Here is a 17,291-nt window from a genome sequence, read left to right as displayed (position 1 = left end):
AAGTAACAGTGCCACGGATATTCCATATCATAGCAACAAAGCGTCTCAACTGAAAGAAAATGTTGCGCTGCCGAAGCGCTCACAGATAGGCGTTTTAAGCAGAGCGTCTAGCGTTTTCAGCTGGCTAAAAACGCTTTGGTGGACACATGGCCTTAGGACTATGTGATTCCCAAACATTGCAGTGTATGAAAATAGTTTGCTGTGTTTTAAACTTCACCAATTAGTCATTTAGTTTGATTTTGCCTAAAATCTTGATTGTGCTCAGGATTTGTGTGTACATTAAACAATGTTGTTGTCGGTGTGTTATTGGCAGTGCTGTTCTCTCACCTTTGGATACGATGACAGTAAATTTCAGATCTTCAAAGTCAGTGATAATAGTCTGGATTCCGTTCACCATCCTGAACAAAATAACACCCAGACACAAGACCGTTGCAGGGTCCGCATAGGACTTACGTTGACGGAGTCGTCCTGTCCATGTAAGCAAGAGAGATTCAGAGTTGAGTGAACAGAACACTTCATTTGCAAAAGTCCTCAGAGAGTCATTAGTCTATTTTCTGATAATATTAAAATATATAATGGCATGTAATCAGTTAATTCCCCTTGTGTTTTTGAAAGAACGTTAAGGGGTTTTGTGAAAGGATTATATATAATCACTCTACACAAGATTACACACTCTAGCATCATATTAGGGATGGTTTCTGTGGTATGGTAACGAAAAAGCTAACTCACCTCTGTACTGTCTGCCTTCATAACCAGAATATAAAAGAAATCCACTGCCGAAGTCTATCAATTTGAGCTGCAGTGTCTCTGTATTGACTAGGATATTATCTAGCTTGATGTCATTATGGTAGACACCCCGTTCCAGACAGTGTTTCACTGCAAGGACTGCTTGGTACATTAGGCCACATGCTAAAACTTCATCTAAGCGACCTCCGTTGTGCCAAATGAACTCCTGCAAGGTCATGCAGGGATGTGGATGTTCCAAAATCAGGATGTACCGTTCTGGTTCATCAAACCACTGATACATTTGTAGAATGTGTTGGCTTCTGGGAGCTATTAGCATCAGCAGATTTAGAGCCACTTCTGAAAATAGCGGCTTGGCAGAACCAGGCTGTAAAAAATCAAGTTTAACATCAGGTTAGCTGACTATGTGTAATATTATGATTCCATTTATAATTCATATTGAAATACAGTGGGGGTCAAAATGTCTGACACCACAAATGACAATTCTTCTAATTGTATGTTTCAAATTCAAATGAAATCAATAAATCATGTATTTTTACTTCATAACTTTTCTTTGGTTTACAATTTTCAAAATCATAAAACCATATATTTTGTTGAAAAGATTTTCATTAGCTGCATTTACATGCACCCAAATAATTTGTTTATAAACAGAACTTTCAGAATCTAAAATCAAATGGGATTCATTACAACTGATGAAAATCAGTGCATGAAAACATTCCCAGCTATTGTGGTCTCAGAATTTTGGACTCCACTGTATATTGCATTCATTTAGATATATTATTGAGCCAGCTTACAATATGAATGAAATGGTGACTCGGCCTCTTACGAATGAATTTGATGGCAACCTGCAAAAAAATCATAGGCATATTTATTAAAATGTTAGGAATGGGGAAAAAAGAACAGAAGAGAGCAAATAAAACAAGGTGAAATGTTTGGTGAATGCAGTACGACTGACGCTACCTGCTGGTCATCATATATTCTAGTCCCTTTAAACACACTACCAAAGTATCCTGATCCCAGCATCTCTCCCACTTCATAAAGAAGATAAAATGGTCCTGCAAAAATATTCAAACAAAACATGTTAATATATGTGGTTGATAGTTTTTCTGATTGTCTTTCATGAACTCCAATAGAATAGGTTGAGGTGTTGTAACTTAACAGACAGAAAAATAATATCAAGAATGTGGCTCTTAACAGAAGCCGTTCATTACACAAAGATTGAGTGCAAACATAGCTCATTTTTTGGTGATAAAAGTGGTAGAAATATTTGGTTAAGTAAAACGTATTATTTGTAAGTGATTACAAATAATCAGTATCGGAGCATGCAACATATTTCTGTAAACAAGGAATTAGGAAAATGATAAGGAAAAACTTAGATCAAAAAAGGACTACATTCATCACAATGCCAATTTGCCACATTACATAAAACATCAGGAGAAAAAAAGGAAAAGTTGACCAGAGGAAAATAAACATAACAGAACACATGAACACGAGTAATAATAACAGTAGGGGTGTAACAGTACACAGAAGTCACAGTTCGGTACGTACCTCCGTTTTGGGGTCACGGTTTGGTAAGTTTTCAGTACAATAGAAAAAATGATCACACTTTAGTTAAGGGTCCAATTCTCACTATTAACTAACTAGTAACTATGACTTTTGCCTCAATAAACCCCTAATTACTGCTTTTTAATAGTTAGTAAGGTAGTTGTTAAGTTTAGGTGTTAGGATTATGGGATGTAGAATATAATAATGCAGAATGAGGCATTAATTTCTTCTTTAAGGACTAATAAACAGCCAAAATCCTAGTAATATACATGTTAATCAGCAACTAGTTAATAGTGAGACACTAATTAAAAGTACACTCCTAGTAGACTCACTTTTTGCTGGTTCAAGATCAGCTAAATCTGTGTCTGGGGTCAGTTTAAGTCCAGATGGACCAGGCTGAGGATCATCAGGATCTGAAGGATCATCAGAATCCTGGCAAGCGGCTGCCTTGAGTCCAGATGGACCAGGTTGAGGATCATCTGGATCTGAAGGATCATCAGAATCCTTGCAAGCGGCTGCCTTGAGTCCAGATGGACCAGGTTGAGGATCATCTGGATCTGAAGGATCATCAGAATCCTTGCAAGTGGCTGCCTTGAGTCCAGATGGACCAGGTTGAGGTTCATCTGGATCTGGAGGATCTCGAGAAACTTGGCAAGCAGCTGCCTCAAGTCGAGATGGACCAGGTTGAGGATCATTTGAATTTTGGTAATCCATTTGCTTGAGGTGGGATGGATCGGTGTTGGACTGTGGCCAAAGAGGGCTCACTTTATTGCCTCGGCTGCAACAAAGTGCTATTGCCTGCCATGTTCTCTTGAAGAATCCACAGGCTAGAAAAAAGTTACAACATAAGGTTAGCTGACTATGGGTAAACTTTTAATTCCATGTATAATCTGTATTGAGATACAATGGGTGTCACAAAGTCTGAGACCATAAATGACTATTCATAACATACAGTGAGCCATTGACTACACGGAGATCAAATGCATATCGGTTACAAACATGGCTAATTTTTTTGTTATGTAAAAGTAAAACATCCATTATTTGTAAGTGATTACAAGAGATCAGTATCAAAGCATGCAACTTATTTCTGTAATCAGGGAATCAGGAAAATAATGACAAGGAAAAACTTAGATCAAGAGGACTACGTTAATCAGAATGCCACATTACATAAAACATCAGGGGAGAACAAGAAAAAGTTAATAAGAGAAAAATAAACATTATACACAGGAGTAAAAATAACAGTAGACTCACATTTAGCTGCCTCAGGATCAAGGGTTGGGGTTGGTTCAAGTCCAGATGGACCAGACTGAGGATCTTCTGGATCTGAATGAGCAGCTGGCTCGAGATTGGATGATCCCAGCTGGGGATCCTCAGAATCTTGGCAAGCGGCAGCTTTGAATCCAGATGGACCAGGCTGAGGATCATCTGGATTTTGGCAATCCATTTGCTCGAGGTGAGATGGATCTGTGTCAGGCTGTGGCCAAAGAGGGCTCACTTTATTGCCTCTGCTGCAATCAAGGGCGGTGCGTTTTAAAGCCCGCCATGTTCTCTTGAAGAATGCACAGAAACCTTTCTTCTTTTTTGGTTTCTTTTCTAAAAAAAAAAAAAAAAGAGAGGGAGAGAGAGAGTAATACATTTAAAAGTTTTTAAAACCTGCCTTCATTACATACGAAAACCCAGTGTTTGTCCCATTTATTACTTTAAAAAAAACTATGAATGTTTTCAATACAGTACAAATCACTGAAACGTATCATCTCATGTTATCACTCAATCAGTGTTTAAAATGAAGAAAAAACGTCAAAACAATGTAAACAATGTCACTTAAAAATCACATTTATCTCAGGAAAGCTATTCAATGACCATAATTCAAATATGCATGAGATTACATATTTGTTATTTTTTTACTTAACCTGTTCATTATATTTTTACTTAACATAATGATTTCTTCATTATTCAGTGTAGGTTAGGCCTATGTTTAAATAAATCTGTCATGAAAACAAGTTAGGCTATTTCTGCCATTGTTTAAATGTTTATATTTCACCAAAAATGTGGAGTAGAAACATAATTATATTTTAAAACGTTTATATAAAAATACATTGTTATGTGTTATTTAAATGTATGTATACCTCTGTATTATTTGAGTGCTGATTATTAAATAAAATTTAGTTTTTTTGGCTGACTGCATCCTAAATTTTAATTTCGGTGCATCACTAGTAGGCCTATGAATAAATTTACACAAGAATATACAGTTAATTCCTAAACAAAGTGCTTCATGTAAGAACATCTCATTAAAAGGGTTCATGCAAGTCAGAATTTTAATTTAATCTGCATATCAACCTGACAAATTACATCACAGAAATGAATTTAATTTTGTGGGTTAGATAAAGTATAAGTAAAAGTAGAAACAGATCTTGAAATTACAAATGGAGGTTAGGGCCGACCACTTTTTTCCCAGTGAACGTTTTAGTGTGCCACCCTGTTTTTTACTGCCCCCCTCTGACCACCCCATTAAAAGATTTCCACACACCAGTTAAAGTTTGCAACATAGCAGTAATGAATAATATCTCATCCGTATTATGCTGTCACTGACCTGGCGGGCTGTTCTCCATAGCGGCTGCTTCAGGAGAATCCTCTTGAATTGCTAATGGGTCGGTGGTCTTTCCTCTAGCTGTCAGAGCGCCATCTGCTGACACTAGACAGCTAATGTTGAGCTCCACTGACTCCAGCACAGGGGAAACGCTTGTTGTACTCATGATGAAGAGCTATTAAACGCGCAATCTCTGTCTGTACAGACTGGGAATCTCTGCTCAGGTGAATACCTTCGCTTACACTCGGATTTTCACTGAACTGAAGTGTTAATATTGCGAGCGCGAGATAATATAGGCCTGTCTGTGTTCTGAGTTTATGACGTCACACGCTCTCTTTGTTAGCGCGTTCTATGAATCATTCTCCCTATTCTCTGTTCCATTAGAATGTTATGCCGAACCTCACGAAAGTATGTCAAGCTGTTTAATTAGTCGAGTTTGATTCCGTACAACCAATCACTGAAGGATTGATTTAGAGTCATTTGCTCGTGAATCGAACAAATATAATTTTCTTGTAAACTTACAAATTCACTGATTTTAATGACAAATTTCACTTATTACAAAGAGCAGCAAGCGTTGAAATAATGCACTATACACATGTGTATCTACAGAATCACAAAGTAGGCTTTTATTAAAGGTGCACAATGTAAGATTATCTGTCTGCTAGAGGCCTATTCAAAACAAAGGCGTAGCTTGATGACGCTGAGTTTGAGCGTGGAATCTTGGAACATGTGGTCTTCGCCTCAATGGACGGTGGAAAAAAATTGAGATAGGACTCGGGAAGAAATCATGTTCATGGATGTGATTATTAACGTTACTGTAGTATGAAGCAGAGCAGGACCGAGTGTTGTGGAGCTGAACGAGGAGCTGGAGCGATTGATCAACACACGCCTCACGAGCAGCGGGACTTTTATTATGCCGCCGGTGCTGCCTCCGCTTTTCCGGTCATGAGTATGAGGTAACACAGCTCTGTTTATCATATTGGATACATTTGAGAGTGTTGAAAATGATGTTATAACATTACTCTGAGTGTTCGCTCGGCGGCTGCTGTGAGACACTGTTACACACTGCAGTAAGATAGATCGATTTTACAATATATTAAATGCTGGATGATTGTGTTGATAAATGGCATGCAATTAATTTTAAAACGTATTGTATGATGGAGAAAATGCTGTATTACTGTTACTAAAAATAAAGCTGCATCTGATTATGCTATGTTAGCCAGTTCACAAAATCGTGTTTTTCTCTGAGGCATGGTAAAGCATGGTACTCGCAAAAAATCAAGAAAATTAGATTTAAACAAGACTAAAAGTGTTGAGCCATATAGCAATAATTAGTTTTCTGGCTATAAATATATCAAAACAGTTGTTCCCTTGCCTATTAAAACATGTAAATATTAAAGCATCTTTGAAAATAAACCCGGAAACCGAGGGTAACGCGGGTATGACGCAATTGACTGGCGACTCCTCACAGGTCCCAGAGCCTTGGATAAAATTGCAATTTTCTCCTGATTTACAAATAGTTGCAAACATTTGGGATATTGTAAGTACTCAAGTGAAAAAAATACATAACACTGGCCTAGTGGTTTTTGGATATTTTACTGCAAAATTCTTACATATCGCACCTTTAAGCAAATAAATTACTCACTCACTACATAAAACAGATATCTGTTGGGCACGATTCAAGTTTTAAACGCACAATAGCAGGCACACAAACACTTAATATTTAAATCTTACCAAAAATGACTGATTAAGCAGTTTGTTTTCTAAAATCTATGTTTAAGTTTTGTTCTTAAGTGAAGTGCCTAAATATAATTAATGGGAGGAGCGAGCCCATCTAATCTTCCAATCAACAGTATCAAAGCAGCTGCTTACCTCTCTTCAGTCTCAGCTGTTCCAGCATCCCTCCACCTCCCCAAACTCCACCTTCATCTCAGGTACCTTGCCCTGTATAATCATATCCTATATTTATTCACTGTGGGGTGTATCAGAGCTTGAGCTGAAGCTGATTCATCAAGTCCCTCATCAGTGGACAGCAAGCCAAATTAGCTAACCTAATACCTTAAAGATTATATGGGAAAACAAACTTGTTAAATAACATTTGGATGTAAATGGTCCTCTTGCTGACTATGGCGTCAGTTTTTCCATATCAGTTTGAGTCCAGTAATGACAGTCAAGAAGAAAAATCTGATCAACCCGAACCACCTTTGCAAGCACAACTTGTGCTGGATGCTTTACTGAGTTAGTTCTTTATTTTTTTTACCTCTTTTATATTTCAGATATGATGTTATAACTGTCATTTCTGTGTTAAAATGCATCAAACTGCATGGTCCAGGAAGCAGTCATTAGAAAAATGGTGAGAACACAACAAAAGGATGTGGCTGTACTGCTGAGGCAAAGTGTTAAAAACATTGAACCACTGATTCTGAAGTTCTGGTTCTGTGTGGGTCATTCCGTGTCAAATCAACCAAATTTCGGAAACTTCCCTGGCTTAAATTTTTGTTTTTGTTAATATTTTTTTCTGTAGAAAGACAAAATAAATAGTGATGAAAGCTATTAAAACTATTAAATGTCACAGATGTATATTTACTGAGTAATCCACTATTTTGTCAAAATGACAACTTTCACCTGAGATTTGGAGCCAATTTACAGGGGTGTAAAAATAACTTCAGAGAGATGGCAGCATAACAATTTTATTTTTACACAGAGATTGGTAGGTCTATTAGTAAAATACAAAATAACCCATGTATTGATGTTTTTCCTTCACACTGAAAAAAAAAAATAAAAAATGTTTCCTCATAGCAATAAACTATTCCTGTCCTTATAACTATTTTTGTTAGAAGGTGGGCCAAAGTAGCCAGTAGGCAGACATGGAAACAGTGACAAGACTACAAACTGCACAGCATGAATGTGCAGCTGCTAAATCAGCAGAAATCACATCAACATAACCAGAATCTCAAAGAAACAATGTTGAAATCCAAAAAGGTTCCAGTTTCCTATATTAATTAAAAGATTTACCTTCCAGATCCTTGAAATATTATCCCTGGCCACTCTTATGACTGGGAAAAGGATTGAAAACTATTACAAATCTGAGCAGAGCACCAGAATAAGGCTGTAAAAGGCTGGGTAGAGTGCTGAAGTCACTTTTTTGGTGTGTATTATTATGGAATTTTTTGATGGTCATATTTTTATTGGTACACTTAATTATAGCTCAAAATAATAGTATAATACAGTATATAACCCAATTAACAGATTCAAATTTCACTGTAATATTTATTTTCATGCTGTTATCTGCCTATATTATGCAAAGTAATTTAAAGTTAATTTAGAATTTTTGATTTTGTCTAATTTAAGATTATCAATTAAGTTCAGTCAATAATCACAAATTTGATTTCTTTTAATTTGATCAAGCTATTAACATGACATGGTGAATTCAGGGAAATCGGGCCACTTTTGTCATTCATCAAAAATGATCTGTTTATCTGAATTTACCCTAATGCAGTGATATATGTACACCGATTAACATTTTATGAAGAGCTGAGTGAGCTGATTAAGATCAACAAACACTTTTTTGCAAGGTGTTTTTACTATAGTTCCCCAGCAGGAGTACTCCAGCAGAGGGCACTACACCCTATATGTTTTTATGGTTAAAATGAAAGACAATGAATGTGTGCAAGCCTTATAAATGTACATTGACTTCATTGAATAATCATGTTTTTAGTTATTTCCTGACTAAATAAGCATTTTCCAAAGAATTCTGCATTTCTTCTTTCAAACACTTAAATTGTGTCAATGTCATAACATTACACCTACATAAAAACATCATACCAAGAACTATTCGGATGTTTTAGGAGCTTTCCTCAGACTTTTTTGATTTTGCTGTGGCTTTTAATCAGTTTGTATTCTGATGATTTTTAGAGGATCTCTGAAGTCAATGTTACTAACATCTGGCAACAACAAACTGTCTCAATACGCTTTGTCTTCATTTAGGCCTATCTATTGTTTTCTCATTATAAACTTAAAGGATTAGTTCACTTTCAAAGTAAAATTTCCTGATAATTTACTCACCCCCATGTCATCCAAGATGTCCATGTCCTTTTTTCTTCAGTTGAAAAAGAAATTAAGGTTTTTGATGAAAACATTCCAGGATTATTCTCCTTATAGTGGACTTCAATGGCCTCCACAGTTGAAGGTCAAAATGACAGTTTCAGTGCAGCTTCAAAGGGTTTTAAACGATACCAGACGAGGAATAAGGGTTTTATCTAGAGAAACCATCACTCATTTTCTAAAAAAATAATTAATTTTATACATTTTAACCATAAATACTCATTCTTCTTCTTCTCTATTTGAATTCCAGCAGTGTAGACGCTGCTAAGTGTATTACTGCCCTCCACAGGTCAAAGTTTGAATTAATTGTTATAAACTTTGACCTGAGGAGGGCAGTAATACACTTAGCAGTGTCTACACTGCTGGAATTCAAATAGAGAAGAAGAGAGCTAGTTCAAAATGAGTATTTATGGTTAAAATGTATAACATTTTATTTATTTATTTTAGAAAATGAGTGATGATAAGACCTTTATTCCTCGTCTGGGATCGCTGTAAACTGTAATTTTGACCCTCAACCATTTGGGCTCCATTGAAGTCCACTATATGGAGAAAAATCCTGGAATGTTTTCAACAAAAACCTTAATTTATTTTCGACTGAAGAAAGAAAGACAAACATCTTGGATGACATGGGGTGAGTAAATTAACAGGAAAATCTTATTTGAACGTGAACTGATCCTTTAACAAGTATCTTTTTGTGTTTTCACATTTTTTTTAAAGGGAGAGATTACTGAAAAATGAAAGTCATCTATCATCATTTATTAACCCTTGTTTTAAAGCTGCATGCATTTCTTTCTTAAAGAAGATATTTTGAAAAATGTCTGTGCTTCTTTCCATACAATAAAGTCAGTGTGGTCCAATGTTTTTTTTTTTTTTTTTAAATATCTTCTTTAATGTTCTGCAAAAGATGAGACAAAATGAATAAACTCTTCCTTTAAGTGTCCAAGTACTGTATTTTGTCCCTCTTCTCTTGGTTCTAAATTTGGTTTTCTACAGGAAGTGCAGATCAGATGTCCTCCCTTTGGCTCCTCCTCTCTATAATGCGGCACGGGCTCAACAAACCCCACACACAGTATCTGTTTTCTCTTTCAGGGGCCAATTGCCTGCTAGTATTTTTATAATCTCCATTTTTCCTGACCTGTTGCTCTTCTCCTGGCGCCAGTGGTCTCTGACCCCCCCATCCCACAGCCCCATGTGTCCCACGACTCCTGGGTGGATAATTGAGACCAGCTGTTGCAAGGTGCCTTGCTCACCGCCCCCTGCTCCACTGCACTTGCTGTTTTGCCAGACTGCTCGCTTAAGACATGCTGCTCTCCTCCTTAAACTCTGCATGCCTTCCCCATCAATCTCTCTGATGGACTGATTGCCCTAATCTTAGCCTCTCTGTCTCTCTCTCTCTCTCTCTTTCTGTCCTCCTATTGGTTGCTTGTCATTTAACAGACACTTTTTCATCCAGGGAGGCTTACAGTACACTAATAACAGAAACAGACCCTCGGGGCAGTCTGGGATTAAGTGGTTTGCTCAAGGGCATATTGGTTTACAACTGTAAAGTACTTCAAAAAAAATAAAATGTCCTGAAAACCATGTTCATACTATGTTTTTAAAGATTATACCTTTAAACTAATGTTTTAAAATGTTTTCAAATAGATTTAAAGCTTGTAAGAAGCACAGTCAAACATGAATTATTAATGTATATTATAAGTGGGTATAATATCTTGGAAAACACTGTAAAATAAAAGCAATATTTTGAAAAATGAAATAAATACATTTTTGGAAGGTTTTTTTTTTTTTTTTTTCAATTAAAGATCATTGTTCACTTCTGACCGGAATACTGATGCTTCCTTCTAAAGACAACGGTCCGTCATCAGCCGATATCAGGCCGTCATTGAACATTTGGGTGGCCATTTTTGTAACACCTAAAAGGAGGACACTTTGCAGGATTCATTGAAGCCAGGTTAGTTCACCCAAAAATCAAATTTCTTTTATTAATTACTCACCCTCATGTCGTTCCACAGCCGTAAGACCTTCGTTCTGGTCCCAGAAGCATAAACATCGTAGGAGACTGACAGGAAAGTGAAGAAATTGTTGGTTAAAGTCAGTTTTGTTTTGTTTTTGTGCACAAAATGTATTCTCGTCACTTCATAAGATTTAAAGTTGAACCACTGCAGTCACGCTCAATGTTTTTAATACTTTTATGGACCTTGAAAGTGGAAAAAAAAAACATTGCAGTCTATGGAGGGATCAGAAAACTGATTTCATAAAAAATATTTCAATTTGTGTTCTGACATGAGGGTGAGTAATGACAGAAATTTCATTTTTGGGTGAACTGACTCTTTAAGGGGTGATATTTCTACCCTTACATTGATTTCCACAGACATTTTTATTTTTATAAGGACTACTTTTTTAACCTTTTTTAAATGTATGCATCCCCTTTTATGTAAATTCTTACAAATACAATAATAAGACACTATGCTGTTCAAATTAAATCAATATCTACAAAATCCATTTTTCCACTGCAGTGGCATTTAGATGTATACACTTTTACACTGCAATTACAATTGTATAAATAATGTTATATTTAAATATTGAATATAGAAATATAAAATCAAATTATACTTTAAATATGAAACTAAAATCACCAGGGGGTCTTGAGTGAGTCATTGATTCATCCATTCATTCAATAGATTATTAGAGTGGCTGTGTCCCACTTCAGAAGCTGCATCCTTCGAAGGACTCAGACTTGAAAGGCCATGAAGGTCGGAACAAGCATTGTTAAATGGGACGGTCTAGACTACAGAGGATCAACTGTGACAGCTGCCGTTGATGAGCTGCAGTAACGTTTACAGTTAAATTAAACTTTCTGAAAACAAAACAGGGTTCACAAACTGTCTGAATATGTTTGCCATGGTCAATTTCTGCATATAATTAAACTATATATAATCACTTCTTATATAAATCAACATTTGAACCGATTTTTATATATATATATATATATATATATATATATATATATATATTTGTTTTTTTTCACACATTTATCATTAGAAATCTGAGTAAGTTGAAACCCAATACCATTTAATTATTCAATTTCTCTTCACTGGTGCGCATTGAATTCTGGGGTAGGCAAGGCCGCGAAGGATCCATCTGTTGTATGCTTCATTTCACGGAAAATGTTTGAAGGAGTCTTCAATTGGGACAGCCTTTGTCACACCACGGTGATGCAATCGGCCTTCGAAGGATGCATGCCTCTGAATTGGGACACAGCTTATGAATGGGTCGTTGAATAATTTGGTGCGTCCCAATTCACATACTTATGCACTGTTCTATGATGTTTTTAAGTATGAATAGTGTGAGTGAGTTCTGTGTGCGTTCATGCAGAAAATTCCAAAAAGTGCACTTTAAATACCCGGATGATGCACTAAATTAACGGAAAAAATGAAGTGTGGAATGTTGGACACTTCATGCGCTCAACTGTCGCAGCTTTATTACGTAGTGGGAGGAATGGGGCTATCAGACTTCAGTGTTGAATGACAAAATAACCTTATAACATTTATACACTAGATGGATGAGTAGTACATAGTGTGTAAGTGTGTAGTGTAAAAGTGCATATTTGGATGCAACTTTTGTTTTTTCGGTTAATTAAGTGCATCATCTGGGTATTTAAAGTGCACTTTTGCTTTTTGGAAGTTTCAGTGTGAACACACTACTCACACTATATATACTACAAAGCGGCATAGAATAGTGCATAAGTACGTGATTTGGTACACACCTATTGACTATCGATTCATTCAAAAATGCTGAATCATTCAGGAATAAACCCCACAGTGTTGATCGGAGATGCACAACTCTGACTATGTTGTATCTAAAATATGTCACTTAATATTAACTTAAACATAGTTTAAAAAAAATAATAATAATTTACCTATTAATTGTATTCCATTGGATAAAGTATAGTGATAACCTTAAAAGGAGGATGCCATCAAGAAGTACCAGACGGCCGACCGGACAGACAGCCACTCTATTTAGTGTCTGTCAGCCCATTTTTTGTGGTGTGTTCCATTCTAGTGACATTGCGTGAAGGTACTCAAAATTTGTCATCTGTATTTAACCCATCCAAGTTTGTGCATACACACATTAGAAGCAGTGAGTAGTGAACACACACACACACATACTGCAAACCATGAATACACTCCCGGAGCAGTGGGCAGCCATTTGCTGCGACACCCGGGGAGTGATAGGGGGTTAGGTGCCTTGCTCAAGGATATTGAGGGTGGAAGAGAGCACTGTTCATTCACTTCCACACCTACGTTTTCCTGCCGGTATTGAGAATAGAATCAGGTTACCAGTCTGACTCTCTAATCATTAGGCCACGACTGCCCACGTGCCCCTAGTCGGACCCTGTTTGTGGCTTTTTGGCAAACTGAACTTGTTGAATTGGGGGCGGAGCCCATGTTCAGCTTAGAGAACCAGCGTATGAGAAGAATTATGAAATTGATTGAATTATTTCTCTCAAAAAAAGGGTGAAATTGGAAGCTAGCGCTGTTTTGTTTATGGTTTGAATATTCCCTTTTTGCATGATGAATACAGACTACTGCCACCTGCTGGTATGGAGAGTTACACCGTGTCTACACTGGACATGAGCGGCGCGATGTGACGCAACAAAAGACAACAGAACCCATTTTAATCAGTGATGTTGTCATAATCACTGGATGTGGCGTGACTGGAGTGACATATCTCCGACTACTAAAAAATCCAGTAAACTGATACCTCAGTTCTATTTATGACATACTGCCACGAAGGACAAACGCTTTGCAACGGGCCCTTTATTGCGTCCAGCGTAGAGAGCTTTAGCTGTTGCGACATGAGTGACAACGGTGAAATGTTATTTCCTCTTCTGCAGGCACAGAACATATGTGGTAGTTGATGATGACTCTACTCTCACATTGTTAGCTTCTACTACAATATGGATTTGGATTGTGGGGAAAACCGGGGGAAAGCCACACCAACACAGGGAGAAACTGCTCACAGGATCAGTTGGGACTCCCTGTTGAAAAAAACGCTGATATGCTGATAAGGTCGGTTTTGTGGTTGGTATGCTGGTTTGAGCTGGTTTATGCTGGTCCATGCTGGTCAATGCTTAAACCTACCTTAACCAGCATATGCTGTTTTTTTCAACAGGGGGAACAGAGAACTTCTTGCTGTCATGCAGCAGTGTTACCCATGTGCTACCCAGCTTAGCTACATGCTTATGCTAAACTGTATTGTAATTAATTTTAAGTGAGTGACAAGCTCAATTGTATTGAATGCCTTTCTTTCTTGAATTCCTGCCTTTCTGTTATTGAATTACAGAAAGGCAGGTCCATGTGCTTTTAGAGATCCAAAACTTTTCCAGAGAAGAAAAATCAAAGATTTCTTAGCATTATAAGTTTTGTTTTTTTTAATCACTGCCTCTGAAAAAATTGAGAGATTAAAGCATGTGGCTTGTGTGGTTAGAGGGACCTTGACAAAGAGAAATTAATGATTCCACCTCCTTTCCAACAGAGTTCTCTTGACCATGCGTTCCTTGTGTTTCTCCTCCAGCAGTCGCCTCCACACCACAAAAGCAGAGTCAGACCTCCTCATCCCCAGGGCGATCCACCGCCCTGTTGGAAGACCACAAGTAGCTCTCTGCTGGCAGTGATCCGTGTGAATATCCATTCTCTGAATCCATTCTGTCAGCATTCATTCTTTCATTTTATGCTCTCTGCCTCCTCTAACATTCATGAACTAATTAAAACTTGATCTACAATGTACAAAAGCACGACATATATACATATATATATATATATATATATATATATATATATATATATATATATATATAGGGGTTGGGTAAGGCAATAGAAAATATCATTAACCTGATATAAAATTAATGGAAGTCTATGCAGTGTCCTCACTAATATAGTGAAACAAACATGTGTGTGGTCCTGGTATTCCCTACATTATGGGGACCAATATCTACAAGGATAGTAATACCGGATAGTTTTGACCTTATGGGGACATTTTTTGGTCCCCATGAGGAAAACAGCTTATAAATTATAAGTGATGTTTTTTGAAAATATTTTTTGATGGGTAGGGGAGAAAACATACAATTTGTAAAACAATTATGTCTATAGAAAGTAAAATAAAACAGGGAAACCCAACACCTGTGTGTGTGTGTGTGTGTGTGTGTGTGTGTGTGTGTGTGTGTGTGTGTGTGTGTGTGTGTGTGTGTGTGTGTGTGTGTGTGTGTGTGTGTGTGTGTGTGTGTGTGTGTGTGTGTGTTTGTTGCAGTCTCTCTGGCTCCACAACCTCATGAATGTGTGTGTGTGTGTGCCCTCCATTTTTACGCCCCCTTATGTGAAGGTGTGTTTTTGAGTTAGCATATCTCTATTCTGATTAGAAATATGTATGTCTCTATTCTTATTTGGTCTACATTTTTAATAATTCATCTTTCCATATAGCACTGTTAAAAATATAGTTTTGTAATAGCCTATGCTATTCTTGTAAACATTGCATGGGAGGTCTTTATAACAGATGTTCCCTCTCTCAATCCTTCCCTTTTAAATGTGTCTCTCTACCCAACACCTGTTGAGGCATAAGGGTCCTTAAACTGCTGTGTGTGTGTGTGTATGTGTGTGTATGTGTGAGAGAGAGAGAGATGAGGTGTGGGGAACTTTAGAAGACAATAACTTCTTGATTGTAACAACACTTGTCTCCCTCCCCTCACACACACACACACACACACCTACACACACACTCACAGAGCTCTTTGAACTAGAGAGAACGGAGCACACATAAGCTAATTAGCCGTTTGCTGCTCATTTGGCACCTCAGTGAAAGACAGTATTTAGCCTGTTAGCATTGCTGTGGAAGGCAGTAATGCAAATAAGCGAAATTGCATGAGACGCATTAAATAAACACACAATTAATTGAAGGATTAGTTCACTTCGGAATTTAAATTTCCTGATAATTTACTCACCCTCATGCAAGGGCGTAGATTTGGCTTCAACATTGGGGGGGTTGAGCGTTGGTATGCTGCCTGTAATTTTTTTAATTAAAAAAAAAATCTGTTTTATGTGTAGTGTTATTGGATAATTTATTTCTTATCTATCTATCTATCTATCTATCTATCTATCTATCTATCTATCTATCTATCTATCTATCTATCTATCTATCTATCTATCATAACTTTATGGAATTATCTATAACCATTCATCAAATTCTAACATAACGGAGTGATTTTAAAAAGAAAGAAATTATGTTAAATATTAAAACCGACAGTAGGTGGCAGCGATTCGATGTTTTAATGAGTGAGCTACTTAAATCGTTCATTCAAGCAAATTCGTTCAAAATCAGATTAATTAAGGATGAAAACAAACACCGATGTGAATACTTTTGTCATTGATAAGACATTATTGAAAAATGAAGTAACAAAACAGACGGCTGTTTTAGTAAGTGGTTACAGTTTCACTGATAGTTATGGCTAAATTACAATGGATTAGCTAGCTAAAATATATGTGGAGTGTACTTAGCTATTACAATGTTTTCATACCTCCTTCTCAGTACATGTTTTATTCTTTTTAACATCCCTCTTTGAACAGAAATTTAAAATAGTCGGCTGGGCAACGGTTCTCTTCATTTTTTGGTGCTACCCGTACTCTCCATTCAAACATTAGAGCTCCACTCGCGTTGTTTTGGTGAAAGTGCGATGCGCATTGGTTGGGCGTAACCAATCGGTTCAATGGAAGGGAGGCACTTTTTTTGACTAATTTATTATGACAAACTCATTTGATTAGAAACAAAATTATTGTAACAAAATAAATGAATTATACATATGTTAGTATAGATCTACTGTGATTTTCATGTTGAAATATTGGGGGGGCTGTAACTGATGGATTTGAATATTGGGGGGGTTACCTCCCCCCCATCCCCCCCGCAAACTACGCCCCTGCCCTCATGTCATCCAAGATGTTCATATCCTTCTTTCTTCAGTCGAAAAGAAATTAAGGTTTTTGATGAAAACATTCAATTTTTCTCCATATAGTGGACTTCACTGTGATTCACAGGGTTGAAGGTCCAAATTGCAGTTTCAGTGCAGCTTCAAAGAGCTCTACAGTGACAATAGCATGAACAGAGTGAAAAAAGATCTAAAGTTAGCTATTGCTCATTGACAGCTGAAATTCATTTTATATATTTTAACCATGTGTTGAAATTTGAACAACATATCAATTTCAAATAGAATGGAATGTTTGGTTTTCCTTCCTATATGATGTCACTTCCTGGATTTATTTTA

The 17,291-nt window shown here is 36.9% G+C and overlaps 1 long non-coding RNA gene across 1 annotated transcript; it reads left to right on the top strand.

Moving 5' to 3' along the window:
- Window positions 1-13,991: 13,991 nt before the first annotated feature.
- On the top strand, window positions 13,992-14,710 carry LOC137009444 (uncharacterized). The gene is made up of 3 exons (XR_010892895.1): window positions 13,992-14,052; window positions 14,156-14,254; window positions 14,558-14,710. It is a non-coding gene; the product is annotated as an uncharacterized lncRNA (long non-coding RNA).
- Window positions 14,711-17,291: the final 2,581 nt, after the last annotated feature.

The sequence above is a fragment of the Chanodichthys erythropterus genome, chromosome 20 (assembly GCF_024489055.1).
Source record: "Chanodichthys erythropterus isolate Z2021 chromosome 20, ASM2448905v1, whole genome shotgun sequence".
Taxonomy (NCBI): Eukaryota; Metazoa; Chordata; class Actinopteri; order Cypriniformes; family Xenocyprididae; genus Chanodichthys; species Chanodichthys erythropterus.
This window is presented reverse-complemented; position numbering and strand designations above follow the sequence as displayed.